Source organism: Triturus cristatus, chromosome 9, assembly GCF_964204655.1.
Source record: "Triturus cristatus chromosome 9, aTriCri1.1, whole genome shotgun sequence".
In the NCBI taxonomy this organism is placed as follows: domain Eukaryota; kingdom Metazoa; phylum Chordata; class Amphibia; order Caudata; family Salamandridae; genus Triturus; species Triturus cristatus.
Window position 1 is genome coordinate 435902267 of NC_140592.1, and position 18893 is coordinate 435921159.

Sequence of the window (18893 nt, forward strand, 5' to 3'; positions counted from 1 at the left end):
CCTCCACGGGAAGTGAATTAAATAACATTTGTAGGCCTTTATTGTTAAAGCAAAAACGCCCGATTTTTGACGAAAGAGATAACCACCCCCCCTTACGACATGATTCAGAAACTAAAAAAATGGTCCGTTTTCAAATGTTGCCTCTTTGAACTACAATTCACATTTGTACGTGGAAAATCACTTTTAAAGATAAAATGAGATGTTTAAAGTGATTTTCATGCTTCCAGGGGCCTTAAACACGAGATTTGAGGAATGGGTAAAAGTGAATGAAAATGCCCAATTTACTCACTCTGCGGCCTTAAAAAGTGTTTCTCCTCCACGGGAAGTGAATAAAATACCATTTGGAGGCATTTATAGTTCAATCAAAAACGCCTGTTTTTTGGTGAAAGAGATAACCACCCCCCCTTACGACATGCTTCAGAAACGAAAAAAATGGTCCATTTTCAAATGTTGCGTCTTTGAACGACAATTCACATTTGTACGTGGATAATCACTTTTAGAGATAAAATTAGATGTTTAAAGAGATTTTCAAGCTTCCAGGGGCCCTAAACACAAGATTTGAGAAATGGGTAAAAGTGAATGAAAATGGCCAATTTACTCACTCTGAGGCCTTAAAATGTGTTTCTCCTCCACGGGAAGTGAATAAAATAACATTTGGAGGCCTTTATTGTTCAATCAAAAACGACAGTTTTTTGGTGAAAGAGTTAACCACTCCCCCTTACGACATGCTTCAGAAACGAAAAAAATGGTTCATTTTCAAATGTTGCGTCTTTGAACTACAATTCAGATTTGTACGTGGATAATCACTTTTAGAGATAAAATTAGATGTTTAAAGTGATTTTCATGCTTCCAGGGGCCTTAAACACAAGATTTGAGGAATGGGTAAAAGTGAATGAAAATGGCCAATTTACTCATTCTGAGGCCTTAAAAAGTGTTTCTCCTCCACGGGAAGTGAATTAAGTAATATTTGTAGGCCTTTATTGTTCAAGCGAAAACGCCCGATTTTTGAAGAAAGAGATAACCACCCCCCCTTACGACATGCTTCAGAAACTAAAAAAATGGTCCGTTTTCAAATGTTGCCTCTTTGAACTACAATTCACATTTGTACGTGGAAAATCACTTTTAAAGATAAAATGAGATGTTTAAAGTGATTTTCATGCTTCCAGGGGCCTTAAACACGAGATTTGAGGAATGGGTAAAAGTGAATGAAAATGGCCAATTTACTCACTCTGCGGCCTTAAAAAGTGTTTCTCCTCCACGGGAAGTGAATAAAATACCATTTGGAGGCATTTATAGTTCAATCAAAAACGCCTGTTTTTTTGGTGAAAGAGATAACCACCCCCCCCTTACGACATGCTTCAGAAATGAAAAAAATGGTCCATTTTCAAATGTTGCCTCTTTGAACGACAATTCACATTTGTACGTGGAAAATCACGTTTAAAGATAAAATGAGATGTTTAAAGTGATTTTCATGCTTCCAGGGGCCTTAAACACGAGATTTGAGGAATGGGTAAAAGTGAATGAAAATGGCCAATTTACTCACTCTGCGGCCTTAAAAAGTGTTTCTCCTCCACGGGAAGTGAATAAAATACCATTTGGAGGCATTTATAGTTCAATCAAAAACGCCTGTTTTTTGGTGAAAGAGATAACCACCTCCCCTTACGACATGCTTCAGAAACGAAAAAAATGGTCCACTTTCAAATGTTGCGTCTTTGAACTACAATTAACATTGTACATGGATAATCACTTTTAGAGATAAAATAAGATGTTTAAAGTGATTTTCAAGCTTCCAGGGACCCTAAACACAAGATTTGAGAAATGGGTAAAAGTGAATGAAAATGGCCAATTTACTCACTCCGCGGCCTTAAAAAGTGTTTCTCCTCCACGGGAAGTGAATTAAGTAACATTTGTAGGCCTTTATTGTTCAAGCGAAAACTCCTGATTTTTGGCGAAAGAGATAACCACCCCCCCTTACGACATGCTTCAGAAACTAAAAAAATGGTCCGTTTTCAAATGTTGCCTCTTTGAACTACAATTCACAATTGTACGTGGAAAATCACTTTTAAAGATAAAATGAGATGTTTAAAGTGATTTTCATGCTTCCAGGGGCCTTAAACACGAGATTTGAGGAATGGGTAAAAGTGAATGAAAATGGCCAATTTACTCACTCTGCGGCCTTAAAAAGTGTTTCTCCTCCACATGAAGTGAATAAAATACCATTTGGAGGCATTTATAGTTCAATCAAATACGCCTGTTTTTTAGTGAAAGAGATAACCAACCCCCTTACGACATGCTTCAGAAATGAAAAAAATGTCTATTTTCAAATGTTGCGTCTTTGAACGACAATTCACATTTGTACGTGGAAATTCACGTTTAAAGATAAAATGAGATGTTTAAAGTGATTTTCATGCTTCCAGGGGCCTTAAACACGAGATTTGAGGAATGGGTAAAAGTGAATGAAAATGGCCAATTTACTCACTCTGCGGCCTTAAAAAGTGTTTCTCCTCCACGGGAAGTGAATTAAATAACATTTGTAGGCCTTTATTGTTAAAGCAAAAACGCCCGATTTTTGACGAAAGAGATAACCACCCCCCCTTACGACATGATTCAGAAACTAAAAAAATGGTCCGTTTTCAAATGTTGCCTCTTTGAACTACAATTCACATTTGTACGTGGAAAATCACTTTTAAAGATAAAATGAGATGTTTAAAGTGATTTTCATGCTTCCAGGGGCCTTAAACACGAGATTTGAGGAATGGGTAAAAGTGAATGAAAATGCCCAATTTACTCACTCTGCGGCCTTAAAAAGTGTTTCTCCTCCACGGGAAGTGAATAAAATACCATTTGGAGGCATTTATAGTTCAATCAAAAACGCCTGTTTTTTGGTGAAAGAGATAACCACCCCCCCTTACGACATGCTTCAGAAACGAAAAAAATGGTCCATTTTCAAATGTTGCGTCTTTGAACGACAATTCACATTTGTACGTGGATAATCACTTTTAGAGATAAAATTAGATGTTTAAAGTGATTTTCAAGCTTCCAGGGGCCCTAAACACAAGATTTGAGAAATGGGTAAATGTGAATGAAAATGGCCAATTTATGCACTCTGAAGCCTTAAAAAGTTTTTCTCCACCCCAGCAAGTGAATTAAATAACATTTGTAGGCCTTTATTGTTCAATCAAAAACGTCCGAGTTTTTGATGAAAGAGATAACCACCCCCCCTTACGACATGCTTCAGAAACTAAAAAAATGGTCCGTTTTCAAATGTTGCCTCTTTGAACGACAATTCACATTTGTACGTGGAAAATCACTTTTAAAGATAAAATGAGATGTTTAAAGTGATTTTCATGCTTCCAGGGGCCTTAAACACAAGATTTGAGGAATGGGTAAAAGTGAATGAAAATGGCCAATTTACTCATTCTGAGGCCTTAAAAAGTGTTTCTCCTCCACGGGAAGTGAATTAAGTAATATTTGTAGGCCTTTATTGTTCAAGCGAAAACTCCTGATTTTTGGCGATTGAGATAACCACCCCCCTTACGACATGCTTCAGAAACTAAAAAAATTCTCCGTTTTCAAATGTTGCCTCTTTGAACTACAATTCACAATTGTACGTGGAAAATAACTTTTAAAGATAAAATGAGATGTTTAAAGTGATTTTCAAGCTTCCAGGGGCCGTAAACACAAGATTTGAGGAATGGGTAAATGTGAATGAAAATGGCCAATTTATGCACTCTGAGGCCTTAAAAAGTTTTTCTCCACCCCAGCAAGTGAATTAAATAACATTTGTAGGCCTTTATTGTTTAATCAAAAACGCCCGAGTTTTTGATGAAAGAGATAACCACCCCCCCTTACGACATGCTTCAGAAACTAAAAAAATGGTCCGTTTTCAAAAGTTGCCTCTTTGAACTACAATTCACATTTGTACGTGGAAAATCACCTTTAAAGATAAAATGAGATGTTTAAAGTGATTTTCATGCTTCCAGGGGCCTTAAACACGAGATTTGAGGAATGGGTAAAAGTGAATGAAAATGGCCAATTTACTCACTCTGCGGCCTTAAAAAGTGTTTCTCCTCCACGGGAAGTGAATAAAATACCATTTGGAGGCATTTATAGGTCAATCAAAAACGCCTGTTTTTTTGGTGAAAGAGATAACCACCCCCCCTTACGACATGCTTCAGAAACGAAAAAAATGGTCCATTTTCAAATGTTGCGTCTTTGAACGACAATTCACATTTGTACGTGGATAATCACTTTTAGAGATAAAATTAGATGTTTAAAGTGATTTTCAAGCTTCCAGGGGCCCTAAACACAAGATTTGAGAAATGGGGAAAAGTGAATGAAAATGGCCAATTTACTCACTCTGAGGCCTTAAAAAGTGTTTCTCCTCCACGGGAAGTGAATAAAATAACATTTGGAGGCCTTTATTGTTCAATCAAAAACACCAGTTTTTTGGTGAAAGAGATAACCACCCCCCCTTACGACATGCTTCAGAAACTAAAAAAATGGTCCGTTTTCAAATGTTGCCTCTTTGAACTACAATTCACATTTGTACGTGGAAAATCACTTTTAAAGATAAAATGAGATGTTTAAAGTGATTTTCATGCTTCCAAGGGCCTTAAACACAAGATTTGAGGAATGGGTAAAAGTGAATGAAAATGGCCAATTTACTCATTCTGAGGCCTTAAAAAGTGTTTCTCCTCCACGGGAAGTGAATTAAGTAATATTTGTAGGCCTTTATTGTTCAAGCGAAAACTCCTGATTTTTGGCGAAAGAGATAACCACCCCCCCTTACGACATGCTTCAGAAACTAAAAAAATGGTCCGTTTTCAAATGTTGCCTCTTTGAACTACAATTCACAATTGTACGTGGAAAATCACTTTTAAAGATAAAATGAGATGTTTAAAGTGATTTTCATGCTTCCAGGGGCCTTAAACACGAGATTTGAGGAATGGGTAAAAGTGAATGAAAATGGCCAATTTACTCACTCTGCGGCCTTAAAAAGTGTTTCTCCTCCACGGGAAGTGAATTAAATAACATTTGTAGGCCTTTATTGTTCAAGCGAAAACGCCCGATTTTTGACGAAAGAGATAAGCACCCCCCCTTACGACATGCTTCAGAAACTAAAAAACTTAAAAATGAACCGATTTCAAATGTTGCCTCTTTGAACTACAATTCACATTTGTTTGTGGAAAATCTATTTTAAAGATAAAATGAGATGTTTAAGGTGATTTTCATGCTTCCAGGGGCCTTAAACACGAGATTTGAGGAATGGGTAAAAGTGAATGAAAATGGCCAATTTACTCACTCTGCAGCCTTAAAAAGGGTTTCTCCTCCACGGGAAGTGAATAAAATACCATTTGGAGGCCTTTATTGTTCAATCAAAAACGCCAGTTTTTTGGAGAAAGAGATAGCCACCCCCCCTTACGACATGCTTCAGAAACGAAAAAAATGGTCCATTTTCAAATGTTGCGTCTTTGAACTACAATTCACATTTGTACGTGGATAATCACTTTTAGAGATAAAATTAGATGTTTAAAGTGATTTTCAAGCTTCCAGGGGCCGTAAACACAAGATTTGAGGAATGGGTAAATGTGAATGAAAATGGCCAATTTATTCACTCTGAGCCCTAAAAAGTTTTTCTCCACCCCAGCAAGTGAATTAAATACCATTTGGAGGCCTTTATTGTTCAATCAAAAACGCCCGTTTTTTGAAGAAAGAGATAACCACCCCCCCCTTACGACATGCTTCAGAAACTAAAAAAATGGTCCGTTTTCAAATGTTGCCTCTTTGAACTACAATTCACATTTGTACGTGGAAAATCACTTTTAAAGATAAAATGAGATGTTTAAAGTGATTTTCATTCTTCCAGGGGCCTTAAACACAAGATTTGAGGAATGGGTAAAAGTGAATGAAAATGGCCAATTTACTCATTCTGAGGCCTTAAAAAGTGTTTCTCCTCCACGGGAAGTGAATTAAGTAATATTTGTAGGCCTTTATTGTTCAAGCGAAAACGCCTGATTTTTGATGAAAGAGATAACCACCCCCCCTTACGACATGCTTCTGAAACTAAAAAAATGGTCCATTTTCAAATGTTGCGTCTTTGAACGGCAATTCACATTTGTACGTGGATAATCACTTTAAGAGATAAAATTAGATGTTTAAAGTGTTTTTCAAGCTTCCAGGGGCCCTAAACACAAGATTTGAGAAATGGGTAAAAGTGAATAAAAATGGCCAATTTAATCACTCTGAGGCCTTAAAAAGTGTTTCTCCTCCACGGGAAGTGAATAAAATACCATTTGGAGGACTTTAGTGTTGAACCAAAAACGCCCATTTTTTGGTGAAAGAGATAACCACCCCCCCCCTTACGACATGCTTCAGAAACGAAAAAAATGGTCCATTTTCAAATGTTGCGTCTTTGAACTACAATTAACATTGTACATGGATAATCACTTTTAGAGATAAAATGAGATGTTTAAATTGATTTTCAAGCTTCCAGGGGCCCTAAACACAAGATTTGAGAAATGGGTAAAAGTGAATGAAAATGGCCAATTTACTCACTCCGCGGCCTTAAAAAGTGTTTCTCCTCCACGGGAAGTGAATTAAATACCATTTGTAGGCCTTTATTGTTAAAGCAAAAACGCCCGCTTTTTGACGAAAGAGATAACCACCCCCCCTTACGACATGCTTCAGAAACTAAAAAAATGGTCCGTTTTCATATGTTGCCTCTTTGAACTACAATTCACATTTGTACGTGGAAAATCACTTTTAAAGATAAAATGAGATGTTTAAAGTGATTTTCATGCTTCCAGGGGCCTTAAACACGAGATTTGAGGAATGGGTAAAAGTGAATGAAAATGGCCAATTTACTCACTCTGCGGCCTTAAAAAGTGTTTCTCCTCCACGGGAAGTGAATAAAATACCATTTGGAGGCATTTATAGTTCAATCAAAAACGCCTGTTTTTCGGTGAAAGAGATAACCACCCCCCCTTACGACATGCTTCAGAAACGAAAAAAATGGTCCATTTTCAAATGTTGCGTCTTTGAACGACAATTCACATTTGTACGTGGATAATCACTTTTAGAGATAAAATTAGATGTTTAAAGTGATTTTCAAGCTTCCAGGGGCCCTAAACACAAGATTTGAGAAATGGGTAAAAGTGAATGAAAATGGCCAATTTACTCACTCTGAGGCCTTAAAATGTGTTTCTCCTCCACGGGAAGTGAATAAAATAACATTTGGAGGCCTTTATTGTTCAATCAAAAACGCCAGTTTTTTGGTGAAAGAGTTAACCACCCCCCCTTACGACATGCTTCAGAAACGAAAAAAATGGTTCATTTTCAAATGTTGCGTCTTTGAACTACAATTCAGATTTGTACGTGGATAATCACTTTTAGAGATAAAATTAGATGTTTAAAGTGATTTTCAAGCTTCCAGGGGCCGTAAACACAAGATTTGAGGAATGGGTAAATGTGAATGAAAATGGCCAATTTATGCACTGTGAGGCCTTAAAAGTTTTTCTCCACCCCAGCAAGTGAATTAAATAACATTTGTAGGCCTTTATTGTTCAATCAAAAACGCCCGAGTTTTTGATGAAAGAGATAACCACCCCCCCTTACGACATGCTTCAGAAACTAAAAAAATGGTCCGTTTTCAAAAGTTGCCTCTTTGAACTACAATTCACATTTGTACGTGGAAAATCACTTTTAAAGATAAAATGAGATGTTTAAAGTGATTTTCATGCTTCCAGGGGCCTTAAACACAAGATTTGAGGAATGGGTAAAAGTGAATGAAAATGGCCAATTTACTCATTCTGAGGCCTTAAAAAGTGTTTCTCCTCCACGGGAAGTGAATTAAGTAATATTTGTAGGCCTTTATTGTTCAAGCGAAAACGCCCGATTTTTGACGAAAGAGATAACCACCCCCCCTTACGACATGCTTCAGAAACTAAAAAAATGGTCCGTTTTCAAATGTTGCCTCTTTGAACTACAATTCACATTTGTACGTGGAAAATCACTTTTAAAGATAAAATGAGATGTTTAAAGTGATTTTCATGCTTCCAGGGGCCTTAAACACGAGATTTGAGGAATGGGTAAAAGTGAATGAAAATGGCCAATTTACTCACTCTGCGGCCTTAAAAAGTGTTTCTCCTCCACGGGAAGTGAATAAAATACCATTTGGAGGCATTTATAGTTCAATCAAAAACGCCTGTTTTTTTGGTGAAAGAGATAACCACCCCCCCCTTACGACATGCTTCAGAAATGAAAAAAATGGTCCATTTTCAAATGTTGCCTCTTTGAACGACAATTCACATTTGTACGTGGAAAATCACGTTTAAAGATAAAATGAGATATTTAAAGTGATTTTCATGCTTCCAGGGGCCTTAAACATGAGATTTGAGGAATGGGTAAAAGTGAATGAAAATGGCCAATTTACTCACTCTGCGGCCTTAAAAAGTGTTTCTCCTCCACGGGAAGTGAATAAAATACCATTTGGAGGCATTTATAGTTCAATCAAAAACGCCTGTTTTTTGGTGAAAGAGATAACCACCCCCCCTTACGACATGCTTCAGAAACGAAAAAAATGGTCCATTTTCAAATGTTGCGTCTTTGAACGACAATTCACATTTGTACGTGGATAATCACTTTTAGAGATAAAATTAGATGTTTAAAGTGATTTTCAAGCTTCCAGGGGCCCTAAACACAAGATTTGAGAAATGGGTAAAAGTGAATGAAAATGGCCAATTTACTCACTCTGAGGCCTTAAAATGTGTTTCTCCTCCACGGGAAGTGAATAAAATAACATTTGGAGGCCTTTATTGTTCAATCAAAAACGCCAGTTTTTTGGTGAAAGAGTTAACCACCCCCCCTTACGACATGCTTCAGAAACGAAAAAAATGGTTCATTTTCAAATGTTGCGTCTTTGAACTACAATTCAGATTTGTATGTGGATAATCACTTTTAGAGATAAAATTAGATGTTTAAAGTGATTTTCAAGCTTCCACGGGCCGTAAACACAAGATTTGAGGAATGGGTAAATGTGAATGAAAATGGCCAATTTATGCACTCTGAGGCCTTAAAAAGTTTTTCTCCACCCCAGCAAGTGAATTAAATAACATTTGTAGGCCTTTATTGTTCAATCAAAAACGCCCGAGTTTTTGATGAAAGAGATAACCACCCCCCCTTACGACATGCTTCAGAAACTAAAAAAATGGTCCGTTTTCAAAAGTTGCCTCTCTGAACTACAATTCACATTTGTACGTGGAAAATCACTTTTAAAGATAAAATGAGATGTTTAAAGTGATTTTCATGCTTCCAGGGGCCTTAAACACAAGATTTGAGGAATGGGTAAAAGTGAATGAAAATGGCCAATTTACTCATTCTGAGGCCTTAAAAAGTGTTTCTCCTCCACTGGAAGTGAATTAAGTAATATTTGTAGGCCTTTATTGTTCAAGCGAAAAAGCCCGATTTTTGACGAAAGAGATAACCACCCCCCCTTACGACATGCTTCAGAAACTAAAAAAATGGTCCGTTTTCAAATGTTGCCTCTTTGAACTACAATTCACATTTGTACGTAGAAAATCACTTTTAAAGATAAAATGAGATGTTTAAAGTGATTTTCATGCTTCCAGGGGCCTTAAACACGAGATTTGAGGAATGGGTAAAAGTGAATGAAAATGGCCAATTTACTCACTCTGCGGCCTTAAAAAGTGTTTCTCCTCCACGGGAAGTGAATAAAATACCATTTGGAGGCATTTATAGTTCAATCAAAAACGCCTGTTTTTTTGGTGAAAGAGATAACCACCCCCCCCTTACGACATGCTTCAGAAATGAAAAAAATGGTCCATTTTCAAATGTTGGGTCTTTGAATGACAATTCACATTTGTACGTGGAAAATCACGTTTAAAGATAAAATGAGATGTTTAAAGTGATTTTCATGCTTCCAGGGGCCTTAAACACGAGATTTGAGGAATGGGTAAAAGTGAATGAAAATGGCCAATTTACTCACTCTGCGGCCTTAAAAAGTGTTTCTCCTCCACGGGAAGTGAATTAAATAACATTTGTAGACCTTTATTGTTAAAGCAAAAACGCCCGATTTTTGACGAAAGAGATAACCACCCCCCCTTACGACATGCTTCAGAAACTAAAAAAATGGTCCGTTTTCAAATGTTGCCTCTTTGAACTACAATTCACATTTGTACGTGGAAAATCACTTTTAAAGATAAAATGAGATGTTTAAAGTGATTTTCATGCTTCCAGGGGCCTTAAACACGAGATTTGAGGAATGGGTAAAAGTGAATGAAAATGGCCAATTTACTCACTCTGCGGCCTTAAAAAGTGTTTCTCCTCCACGGGAAGTGAATAAAATACCATTTGGAGGCATTTATAGTTCAATCAAAAACGCCTGTTTTTTTGGTGAAAGAGATAACCACCCCCCCCCTTACGACATCCTTCAGAAATGAAAAAAATTGTCCATTTTCAAATGTTGCGTCTTTGAACGACAATTCACATTTGTACGTGGAAAATCACGTTTAAAGATAAAATGAGATGTTTAAAGTGATTTTCATGCTTCCAGGGGCCTTAAACACGAGATTTGAGGAATGGGTAAAAGTGAATGAAAATGGCCAATTTACTCACTCTGCGGCCTTAAAAAGTGTTTCTCCTCCACGGGAAGTGAATAAAATACCATTTGGAGGCCTTTATTGTTCAATCAAAAATGTCCGAGTTTTTGATGAAAGAGATAACCATCCCCCCTTACGACATGCTTCAGAAACGAAAAAAATGGTCCGTTTTCAAATGTTGCGTCTTTGAAGGACAATTCACATTTGTATGTGGAAAATCACGTTTAAAGATAAAATGAGATGTTTAAAGTGATTTTCATGCTTCCAGGGGCCTTAAACACGAGATTTGAGGAATGGGTAAAAGTGAATGAAAATGGCCAATTTACTCACTCTGCGGCCTTAAAAAGTGTTTCTCCTCCACGGGAAGTGAATTAAATAACATTTGTAGGCCTTTATTGTTAAAGCAAAAATGCCCGATTTTTGACGAAAGAGATAACCACCCCCCCTTACGACATGCTTCAGAAACTAAAAAAATGGTCCGTTTTCAAATGTTGCCTCTTTGAACTACAATTCACATTTGTACGTGGAAAATCACTTTTAAAGATAAAATGAGATGTTTAAAGTGATTTTCATGCTTCCAGGGGCCTTAAACACGAGATTTGAGGAATGGGTAAAAGTGAATGAAAATGGCCAATTTACTCACTCTGCGGCCTTAAAAAGTGTTTCTCCTCCACGGGAAGTGAATAAAATACCATTTGGAGGCATGTATAGTTCAATCAAAAGCGCCTGTTTTTTGGTGAAAGAGATAACCACCCCCCCTTACGACATGCTTCAGAAACGAAAAAAATGGTCCATTTTCAAATGTTGCGTCTTTGAACGACAATTCACATTTGTACGTGGATAATCACTTTTAGAGATAAAATTAGATGTTTAAAGTGATTTTCAAGCTTCCAGGGGCCCTAAACACAAGATTTGAGAAATGGGTAAAAGTGAATGAAAATGGCCAATTTACTCACTCTGAGGCCCTAAAATGTGTTTCTCCTCCACGGGAAGTGAATAAAATAACATTTGGAGGCCTTTATTGTTCAATCAAAAACGCCAGTTTTTTTGGTGAAAGAGTTAACCACCCCCCTTACGACATGCTTCAGAAACGAAAAAAATGGTTCATTTTCAAATGTTGCGTCTTTGAACTACAATTCAGATTTGTACGTGGATAATCACTTTTAGAGATAAAATTAGATGTTTAAAGTGATTTTCAAGCTTCCAGGGGCCGTAAACACAAGATTTGAGGAATGGGTAAATGTGAATGAAAATGGCCAATTTATGCACTCTGAGGCCTTAAAAGTTTTTTTCCACCCCAGCAAGTGAATTAAATAACATTTGTAGGCCTTTATTGTTCAATCAAAAACGCCCGAGTTTTTGATGAAAGAGATAACCACCCCCCCTTACGACATGCTTCAGAAACTAAAAAAATGGTCCGTTTTCAAAAGTTGCCTCTTTGAACTACAATTCACATTTGTACGTGGAAAATCACTTTTAAAGATAAAATGAGATGTTTAAAGTGATTTTCATGCTTCCAGGGGCCTTAAACACAAGATTTGAGGAATGGGTAAAAGTGAATGAAAATGGCCAATTTACTCATTCTGAGGCCTTAAAAAGTGTTTCTCCTCCACGGGAAGTGAATTAAGTAATATTTGTAGGCCTTTATTGTTCAAGCGAAAACGCCCGATTTTTGACGAAAGAGATAACCACCCCCCCTTACGACATGCTTCAGAAACTAAAAAAATGGTCCGTTTTCAAATGTTGCCTCTTTGAACTACAATTCACATTTGTACGTGGAAAATCACTTTTAAAGATAAAATGAGATGTTTAAAGTGATTTTCATGCTTCCAGGGGCCTTAAACACGAGATTTGAGGAATGGGTAAAAGTGAATGAAAATGGCCAATTTACTCACTCTGCGGCCTTAAAAAGTGTTTCTCCTCCACGGGAAGTGAATAAAATACCATTTGGAGGCATTTATAGTTCAATCAAAAACGCCTGTTTTTTTGGTGAAAGAGATATCCACCCCCCCTTACGACATGCTTCAGAAATGAAAAAAATGGTCCATTTTCAAATGTTGCGTCTTTGAACGACAATTCACATTTGTACGTGGAAAATCACGTTTAAAGATAAAATGAGATGTTTAAAGTGATTTACATGCTTCCAGGGGCCTTAAACACGAGATTTGAGGAATGGGTAAAAGTGAATGAAAATGGCCAATTTACTCACTCTGCGGCCTTAAAAAGTGTTTCTCCTCCACGGGAAGTGAATAAAATACCATTTGGAGGCATTTATAGTTCAATCAAAAACGCCTGTTTTTTGGTGAAAGAGATAACCACCCCCCCTTACGACATGCTTCAGAAACGAAAAAAATTGTCCATTTTCAAATGTTGCGTCTTTGAACGACAATTCACATTTGTACGTGGATAATCACTTTTAGAGATAAAATTAGATGTTTAAAGTGATTTTCAAGCTTCCAGGGGCCCTAAACACAAGATTTGAGAAATGGGTAAAAGTGAATGAAAATGGCCAATTTACTCACTCTGAGGCCTTAAAATGTGTTTCTCCTCCACGGGAAGTGAATAAAATAACATTTGGAGGCCTTTATTGTTCAATCAAAAACGCCAGTTTTTTGGTGAAAGAGTTAACCACCCCCCCTTACGACATGCTTCAGAAACGAAAAAAATGGTTCATTTTCAAATGTTGCGTCTTTGAACTACAATTAACATTGTACATGGATAATCACTTTTAGAGATAAAATGAGATGTTTAAAGTGATTTTCAAGCTTCCAGGGACCCTAAACACAAGATTTGAGAAATGGGTAAAAGTGAATGAAAATGGCCAATTTACTCACTCCGCGGCCTTAAAAAGTGTTTCTCCTCCACGGGAAGTAAATAAAATACCATTTGGAGGCATTTATAGTTCAATCAAAAACGCCTGTTTTTTGGTGAAATAGATATCCACCCCCCCTTACGACATGCTTCAGAAACGAAAAAAATGGTTCATTTTCAAATGTTGCGTCTTTGAACTACAATTCACATTTGTACGTGGATAATCACTTTTAGAGATAAAATTAGATGTTTAAAGTGATTTTCAAGCTTCCAGGGGCCGTAAACACAAGATTTGAGGAATGGGTAAATGTGAATGAAAATGGCCGATTTATGCACTCTGAGGCCTTAAAAAGTTTTTCTCCACCCCAGCAAGTGAATTAAATAACATTTGTAGGCCTTTATTGTTCAATCAAAAACGTCCGAGTTTTTGATGAAAGAGATAACCACCCCCCCTTACGACATGCTTCAGAAACTAAAAAAATGGTCCGTTTTCAAATGTTGCCTCTTTGAACTACAATTCACATTTGTACGTGGAAAATCACTTTTAAAGATAAAATGAGATGTTTAAAGTGATTTTCATGCTTCCAGGGGCCTTAAACACAAGATTTGAGGAATGGGTAAAAGTGAATGAAAATGGCCAATTTACTCATTCTGAGGCCTTAAAAAGTGTTTCTCCTCCACGGGAAGTGAATTAAGTAATATTTGTAGGCCTTTATTGTTCAAGCGAAAACTCCTGATTTTTGGCGAAAGAGATAACCACCCCCCCTTACGACATGCTTCAGAAACTAAAAAAATGGTCCGTTTTCAAATGTTGCCACTTTGAACTACAATTCACAATTGTACGTGGAAAATCACTTTTAAAGATAAAATGAGATGTTTAAAGTGATTTTCATGCTTCCAGGGGCCTTAAACACAAGATTTGAGGAATGGGTAAAAGTGAATGAAAATGGCCAATTTACTCATTCTGAGGCCTTAAAAAGTGTTTCTCCTCCACGGGAAGTGAATTAAGCAATATTTGTAGGCCTTTATTGTTCAAGCGAAAACGCCTGATTTTTGACGAAAGAGATAACCACCCCCCCTTACGACATGCTTCAGAAACTAAAAAAATGGTCCATTTTCAAATGTTGCGTCTTTGAACGGCAATTCACATTTGTACCTGGAAAATCACGTTTAAAGATAAAATGAGATGTTTAAAGTGATTTTCATGCTTCCAGGGGCCTTAAACACAAGATTTGAGGAATGGGTAAAAGTTAATGAAAATGGCCAATTTACTCATTCTGAGGCCTTAAAAAGTGTTTCTCCTCCACGGGAAGTGAATTAAGTAATATTTGTAGGCCTTTATTGTTCAAGCGAAAACGCCTGATTTTTGATGAAAGAGATAACCACCCCCCCCTTACGACATGCTTCTGAAACTATAAAAATGGTCCATTTTCAAATGTTGCGTCTTTGAACGACAATTCACATTTGTACCTGGAAAATCACGTTTAAAGATAAAATGAGATATTTAAAGTGATTTTCATGCTTCCAGGGGCCTTAAACACGAGATTTGAGGAATGGGTAAAAGTGAATGAAAATGGCCAATTTACTCACTCTGCAGCCTTAAAAAGTGTTTCTCCTCCACGGGAAGTGAATTAAATAACATTTGTAGGCCTTCATTGTTCAAGCGAAAACGCCCGATTTTTGACGAAAGAGATAAGCACCCCCCCTTACGACATGCTTCAGAAACTAAAAAACTTAAAAATGAACCGTTTTCAAATGTTGCCTCTTTGAACTACAATTCACATTTGTACGTGGAAAATCACTTTTAAAGATAAAATGAGATGTTTAAAGTGATTTTCATGCTTCCAGGGGCCTTAAACACGAGATTTGAGGAATGGGTAAAAGTGAATGAAAATGGCCAATTTACTCACTCTGAGGCCTTCAAATGTGTTTCTCCTCCACGGGAAGTGAATAAAATACCATTTGGAGGCCTTTATTGTTCAATCAAAAACGCCAGTTTTTTGGTGAAAGAGATAGCCACCCCCCCTTACGACATGCTTCAGAAACGAAAAAAATGATCCATTTTCAAATGTGGCGTCTTTAAACTACAATTCACATTTGTACGTGGATAATCACTTTTAGAGATGAAATTAGATGTTTAAAGTGATTTTCAACCTTCCAGGGGCCGTAAACACAAGATTTGAGGAATGGGTAAATGTGAATGAAAATGGCCAATGTATTCACTCTGAGCCCTTAAAAAGTTTTTCTCCACCCCAGCAAGTGAATTAAATAACATTTGGAGGCCTTTATTGTTCAATCAAAAACACCCGTTTTTTGGTGAAAGAGATAACCACCCCCCCCTACGACATGCTTCAGAAACTAAAAAAATGGTCCGTTTTCAAATGTTGCCTCTTTGAAGTACAATTCACATTTGTACGTGGAAAATCACTTTTAAAGATAAAATGAGATGTTTAAAGTGATTTTCATGCTTCCATGGGCCTTAAACACAAGATTTGAGGAATGGGTAAAAGTGAATGAAAATGGCCATTTTACTCATTCTGAGGCCTTAAAAAGTGTTTCTCCTCCACGGGAAGTGAATTAAGTAATATTTGTAGGCCTTTATTGTTCAAGCGAAAACGCCCGATTTTTGACGAAAGAGATAACCACCCCCCCTTACGACATGCTTCAGAAACTAAAAAAATGGTCCGTTTTCAAATGTTGCCTCTTTGAACTACAATTCACATTTGTACGTGGAAAATCACTTTTAAAGATAAAATGAGATGTTTAAAGTTATTTTCATGCTTCCAGGGGCCTTAAACACGAGATTTGAGGAATGGGTAAAAGTGAATGAAAATGGCCAATTTACTCACTCTGCGGCCTTAAAAAGTGTTTCTCCTCCACGGGAAGTGAATAAAATACCATTTGGAGGCATTTATAGTTCAATCAAAAACGCCTGTTTTTTGGTGAAAGAGATAACCACCCCCCCTTACGACATGCTTCAGAAATGAAAAAAATGGTCCATTTTCAAATGTTGCGTCTTTGAACGACAATTCACATTTGTACCTGGAAAATCACGTTTAAAGATAAAATGAGATGTTTAAAGTGATTTTCATGCTTCCAGGGGCCTTAAACACAAGATTTGAGGAATGGGTAAAAGTGAATGAAAATGGCCAATTTACTCATTCTGAGGCCTTAAAAAGTGTTTCTCCTCCACGGGAAGTGAATTAAGTAATATTTGTAGGCCTTTATTGTTCAAGCGAAAACGCCTGATTTTTGATGAAAGAGATAACCACCCCCCCTTACGACATGCTTCTGAAACTAAAAAAATGGTCCATTTTCAAATGTTGCGTCTTTGAACGGCAATTCACATTTGTACGTGGATAATCACTTTAAGAGATAAAATTAGATGTTTAAAGTGTTTTTCAAGCTTCCAGGGGCCCTAAACACAAGATTTGAGAAATGGGTAAAAGTGAATAAAAATGGCCAATTTAATCACTCTGAGGCCTTAAAAAGTGTTTCTCCTCCACGGGAAGTGAATAAAATACCATTTGGAGGACTTTAGTGTTGAACCAAAAACGCCCATTTTTTGGTGAAAGAGATAACCACCCCCCCCCTTACGACATGCTTCAGAAACGAAAAAAATGGTCCATTTTCAAATGTTGCGTCTTTGAACTACAATTAACATTGTACATGGATAATCACTTTTAGAGATAAAATGAGATGTTTAAATTGATTTTCAAGCTTCCAGGGGCCCTAAACACAAGATTTGACAAATGGGTAAAAGTGAATGAAAATGGCCAATTTACTCACTCCGCGGCCTTAAAAAGTGTTTCTCCTCCACGGGAAGTGAATTAAATACCATTTGTAGGCCTTTATTGTTAAAGCAAAAACGCCCGCTTTTTGACGAAAGAGATAACCACCCCCCCTTACGACATGCTTCAGAAACTAAAAAAATGGTCCGTTTTCATATGTTGCCTCTTTGAACTACAATTCACATTTGTACGTGGAAAATCACTTTTAAAGATAAAATGAGATGTTTAAAGTGATTTTCATGCTTCCAGGGGCCTTAAACACGAGATTTGAGGAATGGGTAAAAGTGAATGAAAATGGCCAATTTACTCACTCTGCGGCCTTAAAAAGTGTTTCTCCTCCACGGGAAGTGAATAAAATACCATTTGGAGGCATTTATAGTTCAATCAAAAACGCCTGTTTTTCGGTGAAAGAGATAACCACCCCCCCTTACGACATGCTTCAGAAACGAAAAAAATGGTCCATTTTCAAATGTTGCGTCTTTGAACGACAATTCACATTTGTACGTGGATAATCACTTTTAGAGATAAAATTAGATGTTTAAAGTGATTTTCAAGCTTCCAGGGGCCCTAAACACAAGATTTGAGAAATGGGTAAAAGTGAATGAAAATGGCCAATTTACTCACTCTGAGGCCTTAAAATGTGTTTCTCCTCCACGGGAAGTGAATAAAATAACATTTGGAGGCCTTTATTGTTCAATCAAAAACGCCAGTTTTTTGGTGAAAGAGTTAACCACCCCCCCTTACGACATGCTTCAGAAACGAAAAAAATGGTTCATTTTCAAATGTTGCGTCTTTGAACTACAATTCAGATTTGTACGTGGATAATCACTTTTAGAGATAAAATTAGATGTTTAAAGTGATTTTCAAGCTTCCAGGGGCCGTAAACACAAGATTTGAGGAATGGGTAAATGTGAATGAAAATGGCCAATTTATGCACTGTGAGGCCTTAAAAGTTTTTCTCCACCCCAGCAAGTGAATTAAATAACATTTGTAGGCCTTTATTGTTCAATCAAAAACGCCCGAGTTTTTGATGAAAGAGATAACCACCCCCCCCCCCCTTACGACATGCTTCAGAAACTAAAAAAATGGTCCGTTTTCAAAAGTTGCCTCTTTGAACTACAATTCACATTTGTACGTGGAAAATCACTTTTAAAGATAAAATGAGATGTTTAAAGTGATTTTCATGCTTCCAGGGGCCTTAAACACAAGATTTGAGGAATGGGTAAAAGTGAATGAAAATGGCCAATTTACTCATTCTGAGGCCTTAAAAAGTGTTTCTCCTCCACGGGAAGTGAATTAAGTAATATTTGTAGGCCTTTATTGTTCAAGCGAAAACGCCCGATTTTTGACGAAAGAGATAACCACCCCCCCTTACGACATGCTTCAGAAACTAAAAAAATGGTCCGTTTTCAAATGTTGCCTCTTTGAACTACAATTCACATTTGTACGTGGAAAATCACTTTTAAAGATAAAATGAGATGTTTAAAGTGATTTTCATGCTTCCAGGGGCCTTAAACACGAGATTTGAGGAATGGGTAAAAGTGAATGAAAATGGCCAATTTACTCACTCTGCGGCCTTAAAAAGTGTTTCTCCTCCACGGGAAGTGAATAAAATACCATTTGGAGGCATTTATAGTTCAATCAAAAACGCCTGTTTTTTTGGTGAAAGAGA